At 37.5% G+C, this 16,111-nt stretch overlaps 1 protein-coding gene across 3 annotated transcripts in view; it reads right to left on the bottom strand.

Annotated features, from left to right (window-relative positions):
* NRG3 (neuregulin 3) overlaps nucleotides 1–16,111 on the bottom strand; it is a 455,991-nt gene that overhangs the window by 149,354 nt on the left and 290,526 nt on the right. The window lies entirely within an intron of this gene.

Genomic DNA, 16,111 nt, shown 5'->3' with positions numbered 1-16,111 from the left:
AAAATGACAAGATTTAATCAGAGAAGGGAAGGAGGATTCGTAACTCAGTAACTCACAACATTCCGCCTTAACAACAAGTCAAGAATTAAAGCAAATAGTTCCTTGCATAAAGGGGAAAATAATTTAACTAGATATCTGACTGTGGACTTGCATTTCCCTGTACAGAAATGATTTTATACAAGCACGAAATGATTTAATACAAGCAAAGAAACATTCTGAACAACTACCGTTCCGTTGCTTTGGATTTAGCGAAAGCATGTCCCCTAATAACACTGCACAAGCAAATCCAACCACAACCATCATAAGAGATGTGGCATTTACTGTACACTTTATTTCCTGCAAGCCACTTCAAGAAAGCTTTCTTTAAGGTGTGTTAAGACATGGCATTGTTAACCGAGAACCAAAACACAAACTGGAAGCTAAGCCAGCACTGGAAAGGAATCAGTTTTCTATTTTTATTCTATTTGAATGATGTGAAATGAGTAGGGGTAACACCTTCCTGTTCTTGAACAGGTTTTTAAATAGACCTTTTGGGAATATGTTTATAGTTGCCAAATGTGGCAAGAGATTTGTTTTGGGTTTTAAACTTAAAATGATGTTTCCTAACCATTCACTTTCTAGAAAGGTGTCTACAAGAGCACAGTGGTCAGCTGCAAGAAGTATTTTTTGTGGTTCAATACCTCTCCTCAAAACTTTTCAGTCTCATTCATTAAACAAGAAAGGTGTGGCAGTTTCCCAAGTTACTTACTCTGAATAGGAACTGATGGGTGTTTCACACTTCTGCTCAAGGTGAACATTCTTAATGTCCATTGACTGTAAACACTCAAAAAACGATTTCCAGAAATGAATAGACTATTATTCATTTGGCCTATCAGTCTGGAATGAATGTAGCATTCTTCCAAATTCTGCACAATCTGTGGAGTAGCCAGTCATGAAGACAGCAGGACTGTAATATTTTCCCTATTGAGCACTGCATGATACAGCTGGCAGGTCAAATTGGGACTTCTCTGGCTCCTGTACAAAAACATTGTTTGCTGATAATAAATAATAATAAAAATCCATAATATGACCAGGTAAGGCTCTTTCCAGTTCCAAAGATAGTACTCTACCAATTTACTGGTAAATTTGAGTATGTAAGTTTTTGTTACTGTTATTGGTTTCTTTCTCTTCTGACCTCCTCAGAACAACCTCTACTCTTGTTCTGACTTTTTGGGTTTTTTTTAAATATTCACACAATATTGCCTTCATTGCCTCCTTGTCCCTTCTTCCCTACAATAAAAGTCAACAGGAAACATGATTTAATATTGAACCATCATATCCTCCTTTACTCTCTCCTCTTCCCAAAGTCCAGCATTCCTGAGGGTTTCTCTGAATAATGACTCAGCCATCTCTGGAGTGTGACCATGTAGCTTTAGCTAAAAGAAATTCACCATAAATTATTACCTACAGTGTGCCATCAGCAACGATCCCTCTAATCCAATGCATAATAGACAAGCATCATTAACTAAGAGATTAATTAATCCTCAACTGGATTCTCTTAGATCCTGTTGGACTGATATTCTGTATAGAGAGACATCTAAGAGGGACAACTTCTGAAAAACAACTTGTGTTTACTCACTTTTTGGTTTACTTTCCATTTTTGAACTCTGCATTAAGATTCCTTTACTTTCCTCCCAGAGCAAGCAACAACACAAATAATGTATATCTAATCTCACACTGAGCCTTTTACCCTGCAGGAAGATTGTCTTGAAATATTCTCCTTACCCTTCCAATCTAACTCCACATAATCCCTTTGAAAAATTCTCCAGAGTTTGACGTAGTACACAGCATGAATAACAATTCATGCTGTATATTAATATATCCAGGAAAAAAAATAAATTCTACTCCTGATGGTCTTCAACATCCAGAAACAATAATTTCCCAAAGGAATAAAATAAGCAAGAGGGTGAAATGAGAAAATATGGAACAAGAGAATAAAATAACTTTGGAACCTACAGCAACAACCTTAAATTCAGTCTTAAATATTAGCTGCTCTTCCACGTGAGACTAATGTAAAGATTAATAGTCTGAATATTATCTTAGCAAGTCTCACATAAGCCCACTGACTTCACTGGAGTCATGTGCACCAGAGCAAGAAAGAACACAGCTAGTCTCATTATGAATACATACTGTAACATGCCCTGAAGCAAAATGTTATGCTGTGGGAATGCATTAAAAAATAATGTGCAAAAATAAAATCTCAAATATTTAAAAAATAAGTATTCAGCAGTCTTTCCATCTGAACATTTCTTTCTGTGTTTTTAGATTTCTTTGGAGTGGTCAGAGAGTCTGAGCTAAAGCAATTAAATGCAATGCAGGTGCAAACTCTGTAACTGAAAACAGAAATAATGATAATTGAAAATGCTGCAGTGAAGCACTGAAGTCTGATCTTAACAGTTAACAAAGTAATTATAGCAAGGGCTAACCATAGGTTTAGAATTTCATCGTTGCAATGAAGAAGTTACAAGTTAAAAGAATGCCTGACTTAGACAAGTGTACTTTGCCTACAAGCAAAATGAGATTTAGAATCTATGTGTACCCACATATATATGTAAACACACACACATATATATTTCACCTCAGATTTAAGAAAGCCTGTGCACACACATTCTCACACAAACAGCCAAGCTGACCTCTAAATTGTGTTTGCATGGAAAGAGATCTAAAATCAAAGAAATGCTTCTAATACATAAACACAGGGCAACAACGAAAGCAATTTTTTTGTTTCTAAGGTAGCAGAAAATAAATCAGATTAAAGGCTGATTCAGTGTAGGTGCAGGTGGGAGGGAGAACCATTAAGTTTGGAAAACACTAGTATGAATTTATAGGCAACTGAAGTCTTCTAGAAGCCTTTTTTTTCTTTTTCCTGGACAAACATCTATAAGGCAGACAGCATTTATCAAATGGAAATTTTACAGATGAGTAAAGTAACCAATTCAAAAGAGGCTATATATAATATTACCAGAATAGTGCTGCTCTGACTCACCTGTCATTGTAAACCTCAGATTTTTTCCTACATTACTGGAACCCACCCCCTCATCTACTTCTCCAATCTACACAGTGCCATTTAACATCATACCACACACTTAATAAAACTTATCTATCATTAAAACCGTGAAATAATTCTAAGCTGAGTTCATCAAGCAGATTTCTTTCTTCCTCAGAACCTGCAGGCCTGCTCAGTAATTTTCTGTCTAACAATTTCAACGAACAGTTGCAGTACCTATTTATAACTTCTGCATGAAAAGTACATATACATAGCATCTTAATTTTCTAAGTTGAAATTATATAGGACATGGTGGAACTTCCAGCTTGCATCTCTGATTGCAGCATTCTGACAGTAATCACTGGGTTTTCACATGCAAATCAGGGCGCCCATCTTACAAACCAGCTTTCCATGGGCATTAAGATCCACATGGATACTTTTGTATCCATACAGCTGTCTGCATCACATGCAAAGAGCAGGACTGGAACCAAAATATGAAAAAAAATCCCACACAATTTTTAAAATATATATTACTATAACTACACATTTTCTATCTGGTCTATTTCCAACATTATTGTTTCTGTTACCAGAACTAATATTCACACATTATAATATTTGGAGGAGTTTCTTTTATCATTCCCCCGATTCTCTGTTCCAAAAAGATGTCACAGCACTGAACTGTTTTAATAGAAAGAGGAAAATTTACTCTTTGCTTTAACAGAAAACAAACAAACAAACCCAAACCATAAGGACAGTCCCAGACTGAATTGCAGGATGATGCTGATACAAAATGGAAATAAAGTACACTTTCTAAAACAAGACAAAAACACTGCATTTTCCTTTCAGTGAAAACTTGGAATTAAAGCTGCATGCTTTCTGAAAAATGTATGTTTGCCCATTCACTTGGATGGGGGAGACTTGCCCATTTTGCCTGTAAGAGGACTTTGGTTATTCTGCAGGGGATCAGAGTTGAGTTGGTGATTTAAAAATGTGGCCAAGTGCCAAACAAAGCACTTGCTCCAATGTCAGCCTCAGACCTGTTCACAGATTTTGTCACCATTTTCAGCTCAGTGGAAGAGTTTCCCTGTTCTCAGTAACTGACAAAGGTCAGGTTCCTGCAATAGTTACAGAGAACTCTGAGGCAATTTGGAGCCAGAAATACTATATGACTTTATTTAGTGTCATCCTTCTGCAATTTCAGTTCCAAGCTCAGTTTTACCACTTTTAAGGCTGTTTTTAAAGTCGGAATTTCAAACAGCACAATCAAGTCAGTCACTTCTGAAGTTAAGTGCAAAAAACGCAAGGTGGTCTAGTTATTCCACCATAATTTTTGGTGTACAGCAGAAGTTGGCCATTTGTCATTTATATTCTACCTGATGTTCAATGGAAATGAACAACAAACATGCAGCCATTACTTCTTGTTCACTAAGGGAGAAAATAAAAGTCCAATCCATTTCAGTTAGATGGACTGGATTCCTTGATACTTGCTATAACTTATTTTCTTTTATACATCTTCTGACTTGTGAATCCAGCGACACCAAGTAAAGAAACTGAATGAAATAAGAACAGAGGTTTGGTGTGTTAAGAAATTAGAAGACTGTTCTGACCATTAATTAAATATCCAAGGGGATGGGGAAAAAAGCCCAACAAAGTAGTATTTTTACTTTTCAGGAAGACCCTCAAAACACAAATGAGATTACTAGGAGGTCAGGAACAGTAAACTTGATTTGCACCTCAAAGTCAGCTAAATCAGGTGTTGGTTTCCCTTGGCTGGTACAAAGAGCATGAACATCAGGGAGTTTCTATCTGGTCATGTTTTGTAGCTACAATTAAGAACACATGAGCAGATGTAGCAAGATAATTTGAAGATAGTCACACCAGCTGTAATTAAAAGAATTGAAAAATCTATGTGTCCTGGTGGGGACAACATAATACTACTGATGAGGTGTAAAGATGGGGTGAGCTTGAGGATAACTCCATGGTTACATAAATCCTACAATTGCCTGGGTTGGAAGGGACCCTAAAGATCATCTCATTCCAACCCCCCTGCCATGGACAGGGACACCTTTCACTACACCAGGCTGCTCAGAGCTCCATCCAACCTGGCCTGAAACGTTTTCATGGCACCAAGAAGAAATCACACTCCTGCAGACTTCCCTCAGCTGATAAATACCATTCTAGGGCCTTTCTTCCTAAATGGGTCCTATACATCAATATGCTTGAATAAAAATCAGACCTGAAGTATTAGAGGTAGTTTCTGAATTCTACATTCACCAAGTTAATTAAATTTAGCCACCCTGTTCCCCTATAACAACTTAAACCACAAATTAAACAGTCACATTTTACTCCCATACATTTCCAGCACAGCATTATCATGAAGATCTCAGGCCAAGCCTCTCCCAGTGTTAGGAAAAAAAGTGGCAACACAGGACACTGAGTGAATGCCAGTGGCCAATAAACAACATATAAAATAAATATAGATGGAGAGAAAGAAATACAAGTGGGGAATTTTAAAAAATATATCAGTAGTTGTTCAGAAATGCAAATTAGAAGTCAGGAACTTTCAGGAAAACAACACAGAACTCATTTTGCTATTGTCTAAACCCATGGTTTGTCCACATCAATCCTGTGTGTCATCTTGGTCCCCTATCTCAAAATGGGATACAGTAGAACTGGAAATCATTTGTAGAAAGGAAACTTAAGGTGGACAAAGTTAAAAGAACTTCTATACAAAAAAAAAAAAAAAAAAAAAATCCCTACATAAGGCAAAAAAAGCACTTCAGTCTCTTTCCAGAAAGACATTGCTCATTGCTCAGGGGAGAAATAACAAACGCCTATAAAAACACAGTCCTCAAGGTCAAGGTGATAAAAATTGATTCTTCACTCTGTCTTCCAAAATAAGGAGCAGGAGGCATCAAGCAAAGCTAACAGGAAAGGGCCTCAAACCCAGATGACGTGACTCATCACCCAGCAAAGAGTTGATCTGTGAACTTCCCTGCTAATGGATGTTTAGAGAGGCAAAGGTTACATCTAGATTTAAGGAAGGCTGAACACATTTGAGAAGAAGGAGGTTGTTAAAGATTAATAAGTACACAGAAACTACATCCAGCCCTGCAGCACTTCATGTAAGGAAGGGCTGGAAAGGTAGAATAGATACTTCAGCCACTTTTCCCAGCCATCCCTGGGCACAGAGTAAGGGTTTAAATGGACCTCCAGAGTGACCTCCTGGCCACCCTGATGCTGTGCTGGATATAAAACTGTAGTGTTACAGTAAAGATGTAACATCCTTCTGTACTGTTACAGGACACTTGGCAAACCAAAAACCTGCTGCATTAACGTAGAATAGAACTCTAAACTGAACAGCTTGATTAAAGCTCCAGCTGCAAAAGTATTTGGAAATGTTAAATATTTGCCATGTATTTAAGAATTTTATATTGCTCTACTACTCCCCAGCCATTCTGATTGTAGAATTTTAGGGCCATTACTACATAGCTGAAGTACTTAGGAAAAAACCTACATATTTGCTCTTTAATTTTTTGTAAGCAACATCTGGCCATTCTCTCACCACACTCCCACATTCTGTATTTTTGTGGATGTTTACTTCAGTTCTCTACATAAAATACAACAGAATCTATCAGTTCCTATTAGATATTGTTGTTTTCTCTGTGATCATCTGTACAGTCTACATCCAGACCTTACAGTCTATCCAGATAAGAAACTACAGATGCTGGGATGATGGGGTGGATAGGGAAGGTACAACACAAAAAAACATTTTCCAGTGAATTTTCCATGACCACACACTCTACATACTTGTAACTTCCACAGCAAAAATTAATACTCTTTATAAATTACTGATAAAAGTAGAACTTTCAGAGAAACAAACCGAGATAGATGGAATATATCACATCTATAAACAATGTGTTGGGTTGCTGTTTTTTGGTGGTTTTTGTTTGTTTGGGTTTTGTTGTTTGGTTTTTTTTAATCCATTAGGTTTTGGTGGAGGAATGAAGGAACACAGAGAATTATCTCCTCCAAACCCATGTCTTCTGGCAGAAGACACCAAGATGCAAATGATGATAGCTTGTCTGCCTGTCCACACCTCAAGCATTTCACATTTTAATAAGTGCAAGACTGAATTCTGAAAAATACTCTTCAGAAGATGAAGCAATTTTTTACTGGTTTTTTCCCTCATTTTTTGTTGCTATTTTCTCTACCTAACACTATCATGCATATGACAGCTGGAAACATCATGTTTTAGCCAGGAACACACATCTTGAAAGCAGATGGTAAATAAGCTTACTGCAGAATCATAACAGACCGATAGAAATAATCAGTCAGCAAAGCTACCTCAGAGCCAGACAAACAAAAAGAAATATTTTTATGGCAAAGTTTACAACTGAGAACATTTTCTTTGCATTACAGCCCAGATCCTACAGCAGTGATAAAACTGAGACATGCACCTGAAATTTTATTGTGTTTTGAGCAGGCTGTGCCTGAGGCAGGCACAGGCCCATGGAGCTGAAGAGCAGGGATGAGCAGGATGGTGAGTGATTCAGAGACCTTCTCAAGACCTTGGGAAAGCAAAAGTGGATATCTCTGTCTGGAGAAGCTTCTGCTGAGGCCAGGATAAGAGCTGTACCTGCATTTGGTTGTAGAACACCTGCCCAGCTGGGTAAATGTGGCTGTGGAACACCTGCCCAGCTGGGTAAATGTGGTTTATAGAACACCTGCCCAGCTGGGTAAATGTGGTTTATAGAACACCTGCCCAGCTGGGTAAATGTGGCTGTGGAACACCTGCACAGCTGGGTAAATGTGGTTGATAGAACACCTGCACAGCTGGGTAAATGTGGTTGTGGAACACCTGCACAGCTGGGTAAATATGGCTGTAGAACACCTGCACAGCTGGGTAAAGGTGGCTTATAGAACCCCTGCCCAGCTGGGTAAATGTGGTTTATAGAACACCTGCCCAGCTGGGTAAATGTGGTTTATAGAACACCTGCACAGCTGGGTAAATGTGGCTGTGGAACACCTGCCCAGCTGGGTAAATGTGGTTTATAGAACACCTGCACAGCTGGGTAAATATGGCTGTAGAACACCTGCACAGGTGGGTAAATGTGGTTGTGGAACACCTGCACAGCTGGGTAAAGGTGGTTTATAGAACACCTGCCCAGCTGGGTAAATGTGGTTTATAGAACACCTGCACAGGTGGGCAAACGCTGCTCCATGCCCACATCTGAGTGCTCTCAGTGTAGGAGCTCCCACTGCAGATCCCTTCACAGCCTAAATGCCCACATTGTTACAGCACACAGGAAGGAATGTTGGCCTTAGACTGGTAAGACTCTGTTGAACTGAATGCGCTTTACATATCCATTTTACTTCTCTCAGTAGAAATAAATGGCAGGATGTAACAACGCTTTTAAGCAACCAGCTGATGATTGAGATTAAAGAACTCCTCAGAAGGCTGTGAGTTTGCCCCCGTGTTAAAGAGGATCTGTCTGCCTACATAAAGTACTCTCAAAAGGGGAAAGATTCAGACAAAGCTTTTCACACTCTCAGAGAAATTTGATCTGTGCATCTCAGATAAATTAAGAGCTTGGTTTTTGTTAGCTGGAAATCTGAAATTTGTTCAGTGCAGCATTTGCCCATAGATCATTTGTTACAATTATGCTACTTAATGTATTCTAATAGCATTCATCTTCCTGAGGCATGTGAGTTGTTTATAAATAGCCTAGATAACATAATGACAAACAACACAGGTTTATGAAAAAAAATTTTCATATTTCAGCTCAAGATACCTTATTATAACCTTATTATAAACACCCAAAGAAGTCCAAGTAAAGCGTCACAAAAAAATATCTTATTTAAATTAATCCACATTGGAGATACTTCCTGGAGATAAGTTTTTAAGTTTTGAAATTATAAAGCACGAGCTAGATAGGTGTGTTTACCTATACTACAAACAATTAACAACACAGAAAAATGAAACCCCAGGAAGTCCCTTTGCCTCCAAACTTTAGTAATTTTCATAACTTGTAAATTCTAAAAAAAACTCCTAAACAAAGGACTTTCTTCTGAAGCTCTACTAAATTTTACTTGCTCCACCCTTTTAAAAAATTTTTTTTAACATGATGGAGAACAATGTGGCTTTTGTCCTAAGATGGGGTTTTAAGGGTTTGTAACTTGTAACTATGGTTTACTTCCAGGGGGAAAAAAAGGTAAGAGTAACAGAGAAGTATCAGGGAAATGGCAAGATGTGAATGATAACAGAATATACAGAAATATACCAGGCCTATGAGACAGGGCAGATTTGGACAGCATGGCAGACAGATGCAAAGTGAATCTGTCAGAACCTAATTAGAGGCTACTGCAACAAAAATGATGAAATCCAAGCAATTAAAACAAAGCAAGGAAAACTCTGAAAACATTAGCCCAAACCAGCTACCTTTTCTTTTTCCTTTGAATTGCAATTTCTTACTTTAGAACCTGATATAAGGAAATTAGTTTGGCTGAAAGCCACCAAATAGTCAGATCACTACAGCACATGTCTAAGGCTGAGAGAGCTAAAAGCTAAAATTTCAAAGAAAATCTTGTTTCTGTCTTCCAGCTGCATAGTGGGAGGGTACAGGTATGACTGTCCTCCATGGTGCAGAGTGACAGGATGAGAGACAAGGGACACAAGTGGGAATGTGGGCGATTCCAGATAAATGCATGAGGATTTTGTTCCCCTTGAGGGCACTAACACATTGGAACAGTTTGCCCAGAGGCACTGTGGAGTTTTCATTTCTAGAGATATTCAACAGTCAGCTGGTCCTGATCCTTATAAATCTTAAGTTTTAAAAAACAAACCAAACCAAGCCAAGCCTGTCTGTGTTCAGGAAGAGTTTGGAGCACACTCTTGGCCACAGGGTATGATTCTTGCAGAGTCCTGTGTAGGGTGAGGACTTGGACTTGATGATTCTGATGAGTCCCTTACAACTCAGCATTTTCTAAAGAGAAACCAACCCACCTAAAAAACCTAACATATTCTCAAAGAGAGAAATGCTTAACCTCCAGCACTTGAACAAGTGCTCATTAGCAACAACACCATGTACTTAGAATTTAATTCCAGTAGATGGTTACAAACTTCCAGCTGTTCAGGTACATGTTAGAAAGCAAACAAAGGTGTGCTGATAACACAATTTATGTTACTAAAAACACTGGACAAGCAGTGACCAAGTTACACAACCAGTCAATAAATCACAATAGCATGAACACATTTTCTACCTACATTTTTCTAGGAAATTACTGTCACCTTTCTCAGACATGTCTAACAGAAATCAAAAGTTTCTTCCGGCCAGTCAGAAGGGGAGATGCAATGAGCGAACTGATTCCCAAGTCTCTGCAACCATCTTGCAAACTGTGATGATGACACTGTTCAGCCAGGCTCGAGCTTCTGTTCCCACCTGGTTTGTTTGCTCTGTGTCAGCTTTGGAATGATGGAAATCTGATCTGGAACGCCAGTGAGCCACAGAACCACACCTACCCCCTGCTCCACTAAATTCTGTGTGTTGGGTGGATTGGAGGAAATGCTGTCTATCAGAATGAGTGGGAATCCAGCACCAAAACAAACTCACAGAAACCTCAAACATATGGACCAGCAGTTTACAAGTACATCACCCTTTCTGCAGGATTCCTTAAAGAAAAAAACCCAAAACAACCCACAACCAGCAGGCAGAATTCCATACGGACATTAATAAAGCAGCAGAAGACACAGTTACACCAGCTTGTGTTTAAGAAAGAATATTGTATTATAAACAACCTTCAGCACCAAGTCCAAGAAAATACAAGCTCACACCTTAATATTTATTAGTCATATTTTTTTCTTACTTTTTCATTAAAATACAAAATAGAGAGAACGTACATTTTTTAGACAAAGGGACATCTGTAATGTGCATTACAAAAATACCCAAATGACCTAAAATATTTTACAAAAAAAACCCGAAATATTCATGTGAATGCATTAAATACCAAGTTCCATACTTCTATCACTTTCCAAAGAATTATGCTTGCCTAGCACGAAAAAAAGAGCAGTTATCTAGAATGAAATTCTCTCATGGAAAGCTCCCTAAAAAGCCAGTGTTAACCTCATCTCCTTTACCTTACACAGAATTGCCCATTAAATCTCCATTAAAAAAAAAAAAAAAACAACAAACCCAAAATAACCAACAAAAATAAAAAATCCAAACAAAACAAAACAAACCAAACCCTAAAGAAACCCCACTGAGGAAACAAACAAGAAATTCAAAACAAGACGAACACTAAACAGTGATCACAGCACGTTCACAGCCATAGGTACAGAAATGCTTTAGAGAGGTTACTTTTCTTTCTGTCTTACTGGATATGTAAAAAATTCAAAAGGATGCTTTAGCTTTTATGAGGAATATAAAACAGCAACCACTAGTTTTGCATGCTTGTCTAAATGTAAATGTAATGGCATGAAACTATTACTGTTATGCATTCAAAGCCATTTTCTAAACCATCCCAACTGCCAAATCAATCACTGTACTATTAATGTGTCATGTGTGATGTTTTTGAAAAGCTAAATATATCCAAAAATTGTAAATTACTCTCTGTTTTACTGTTCACGTTTTTTATTATATATAATAGGTTTCAAGCTATTTCTAAGTAAGAACGTAAAGATCTTTCAAGAAGCACAACAAAGATGCTCTAGATCGAAAGTTCCTGGAGTTGGTATGGATCTTGCATTTCAAGAAGCACAAAAAGAAAAGCAGGCAGGTTAATTCCTCGTTGGTCAACCTTGCAGCCCCCATCCACTGATCCACCCAAAGTTCCTTCAATGCACAAGACTAAGCAGACATGAAGTATTGTCAAAGCTGAAAAATCTTTTGCCTTGTGGAAAACCACATTCAGTCTATTAGTAAAAAAGGACTTTTCCAGTGACTATATTATCCACTGAATATATGATAAAAATTAAACAAGAAATATATAGTTACTAAAATGATTTTTTTTTTGGCTGGCTGAGTATCATTAATTGCCTTGCTCACATTTTGCACTCAGCAGTCATTACTGCAAGGTTGTTATTTTATAATTATAACTTTAATATTGTAATTCAACGTACTTGAAATACTAATTTCCTTCATTTTGACCCTTATGTCTTATTGCTTTTGTGCCAAATATACATTTGAAGACTGGTATTAGATATGATAAATACATTTTTTAAAAGCAATTATATATTTCTCATTGTCAAAACCAGACACTAACTATTAAAAAGACTCAATACATTAAATGCAAAAAAAAAAAGGCAAAAGCTAATTAGAGTAGATGACATTCACAAAAAGAAAATAATTGTATGAAGACCTCAAAAAAGAAATTAACAAAATCATCCTATCTTTGATAGACTGATAGACTCATCTAGGATGAAAAGAAGTCACTGAAGAATTTAAGATGGGACCACGCAGTGTGATTCCACTCAATTAAACTTACAATTATTGCCAAATGATTCTTTTCTGCTGAAGATAAAAATGATCTAATAGTATTGGCAAAACACAACACTCAGAAGGTTAAAACTTTAGGAAAAAAAAACTATTCAGATTCTTCTTATATGTATTACTGACAAAAATACAACCCCATGTCCTGGCTTGTCAGATTATTCATCTATTTCTCAGTATGGCAAGATTTACATACAAATACAGCTCTACAGAACAGGAGGAGGTTTGAGTGCAGAGGTAATGAAATCCTTTTTCCTTCTGCATTTTCTCACAAACCTGAAGATATGTGAATTAAAACACTAGAGCCAGCAAGCATGTTTGGCAGACTTGCATGAGGGATTAAAACTGACTCACATGTTATTTCAGTCAAAGGTACCTGAACACTTTACAGGCATTATTAAAATGCAAATTATTACATGTGAAATTCAAGGCCCTGCTGGGAAAATATCAAGGTTGCAAATATAATCTGTTGTTGCTCTGCAGTAACATCAAACCCCCCTCAATACCAAGTTATGTGGCAGACAGTGGAAATAAGAGAGGGGACTTAGGAAGAACAACCCAACCAGCTTTTCCTTCCCTCCCCTTTTTGGAAATGGTTTCTTTTGCGGGATTCCTTGAATACACTGATATTGCAATATTGAAAACGAAACTGGATAAAAATTGATTAGCAATTACTTGATTAGTAAACATAAGTATGGCTAATTAGTTCTGCTTGGGTTTGTCAAATATTCTTTTTATCTTTACAAGTCAGAGTAATGATCAGAAAGTGATTCTTCAAGCATCTGAAATTCTAGATGTTGTCCTAGAAGATGGAAAATCTTATTCCCAACCCATCTCAAGCAAACTTCTGCCTGGAGTCAGCATCTTGTACCTTAAGCTACACAGCAAGCTGGAGTACATAACAACCAAAACCCCCAGTGTTGCTTTTGGAATATTTTAATTTTATGGGTTATATTGATCCATCCTTAGTTTATTTACCATAGATTTCTGACTTGTTTCACAACAGATTAAGCAGAGTAATAATGGTAACAATGGTATGAATTCTTTATATAAGGATAAGCACCAAGCAAGATTTTTAAATTCATTACAAGCCATACAAAAAAGGACATCACTATCAATTAAAACCTCACATTATCTGTGGTCAAGGTGAACCAAAGTAAAGTAACTTGTAGGGTGTTTAATTCTAAACCATGAAATCTGTGCTTTCCCCAACACCATGCTTATACTATTCTTATTCAATTTATGCACAAGAAAATGTCCTTTGAACAGCACAAAGCATTTGTGACCTTCTTAACAAGATTTTAAGACAGTTCCCCACTGCTGACATCAAGTCACACACAAATTAACATTGCAGGTGATGCAGTAGCCATTCCTCCCCCTACCCCACTACCCCCAAAAAGATGGCTCTTTCAGTAATGATTTATCTTGCCATAATTTCTCAAACAAAGCACCTTCGTTTACATGCATCTTTTGACACTGTACTTTGTTCCCCTTTTTTCCACAGAGAGAGAAAGAATGCAGGAAAATAGATGCTTGCTCTGTTTCCCTTGTGTGGGAGCAGAATTTTCTTATCAAGAGCCAATTTACCTCAGGGCAACCTCTCAGATGGCCTAAATTCTAGGTATTTGTCTCAGACAGTCATTCTGGATTTCCTGAAGGGCTTCTGGATTTAACACTGCTGACAAAAGCTCCTTTAAAAGAAACCTCTAATACTGACAAGCAAGTCAACCAGTGTTTCTGTTTACCATCTCAAGCACCCAGCTCCTTTCAGGCTCATCCTGCACTCCAAGGCAGTTCTTTCCCAAATTTAAGGACCTGTACATTGCTTTTATCCCATCTCATTCACCCTGTATGTGTGCACACCAATTTATTGAAAGCAGCTCTAGAAGATGGCACATTCCAGAGCTCAGCAGCTGCACTGAACAGCCAGTTTTGAAGCGAGAACTGCTTTGTTCCTAGCTACAAAATTCAGCACATTTTGACTACACTTAGGATTTAATTTTCCAATATGCCGGATACATATCTCCTTTGGAAAATGCACAACTGGGAATAAAGATAAAAAGAAAAAGATTTCACAAAGTGACCAAGCACCAAGACAGGACATTCAGACCACGTGGGGTAATCTGCATTCCCCAGCCACCAAAATTACACCAAAAGGGTCACGAGAAGTCTCATTTTAACCTTATATTTTGCCTTTGCTTTGAACAGGACATTGAACAACATGTCCCTGACGTGAGAATGCCAGGGAAGTTTTCCTAAGATCTTCCCAGTGAAAAAGTAATTACACAAAGCATTTATATCAAGCTCTGCTTCCAGTGCAAACAATAGAAGATTTTGATTACAATTCCAGTAAATATCAGTATTTTCCAGAGCTTTATTTTGAACTACAGATCATACACTGAAACACTTCCTATTTGGAATGAAGAGATGTGCCCAATACTCCCTTGAAATGCTTTTCAGCCACAAATCTGCTAAATGCCAGCCCTGCCACTCTCACAGAGCTGGCTGTAATTAAATAGACAATATAATAGCTGTCACTATTGTACACAAAGCATCCACTTGGAACCATAATAATAGAAAAAGCAGAACTTTATGTTCCAAACTGACTAGAAAACAGAATGTTTTATATTCTGCAATCTCCCAAAGTAATCTACATGTTAAATTTTTTTTTTAAAGTCAAATTCCTTCCCAAAGTAACATGGATGTTTTAAAAAAAAAATCCAATCAAACAAACCAAAACCTTCCACTAAAAAAAGGAAACAAACCTCTGATTAAATATGCTTAATTTCTTTTTCTTCTTAATTTTCTAGTCTACTACATGTTCCTTGGGTCTCCAATTCTGCTTTTTCAATAGTACTTCAGAAATTCACGGTTCTGCTAATTCTTCTTTGGTACTTCAAAAACATAAGCATTTCTTTTCACTAAATCTATCTTCTAAAAGCAAACTAATCTGTTGGCCTGTCAATGAGAATGGTAATGAATTAGGAAAAAAAATTAAAATGAAAAAAATATGCTAATAGATAGCTTACATGTCTTTAAGAATCAAATAATTCTATGCCTTTGGCATTTAGCTTTCTTAATATAAAATTTTAATAAATATTTCATAAGTAGAGAATTCCTATTCACAGGCAGAAAAAGTATTACTGTTTAATTTTGCATTTTTCAAAGGCAAAAGAAGCCTGCCAAGAGCTGGTTAGCCAACAGACTCAGAGCCCTCTTCTTCCTCACACTGGCACTGCAGAATATTAATTCTCCAGGTCACTTGTATCCATGATTTATTCTTTCATCATGGTGAGGGGTGCCTGACAGTGCTTTGCAAAGGGGAACAAACCACCAGAAGCAAGATGCTTCCCATTTAAAACTACAACACTGCTCATTTCTGCCGCCCTCTGTTAGCAAAGCAGCATTGGAAATTCTAATAAGAAAGCAACTAGGAAGCAAAGTGGCCTTTCACTGAGAGGTTCAAGAAGGCCAGCTCACATTTTCAGGCTGTTTAGGAATGGGATTGCTGCATGGTCAGCACACAGAGCTGCCAGGGTTTCAACTCCTGCCACTCACCAGCATTTTCAAATGGCAGCCACAGGCACACACTGATTTT

The sequence above is a fragment of the Melospiza melodia genome, chromosome 9 (genome assembly GCF_035770615.1).
Source record: "Melospiza melodia melodia isolate bMelMel2 chromosome 9, bMelMel2.pri, whole genome shotgun sequence".
Taxonomy (NCBI): Eukaryota; Metazoa; Chordata; class Aves; order Passeriformes; family Passerellidae; genus Melospiza; species Melospiza melodia.
This window is presented reverse-complemented; position numbering and strand designations above follow the sequence as displayed.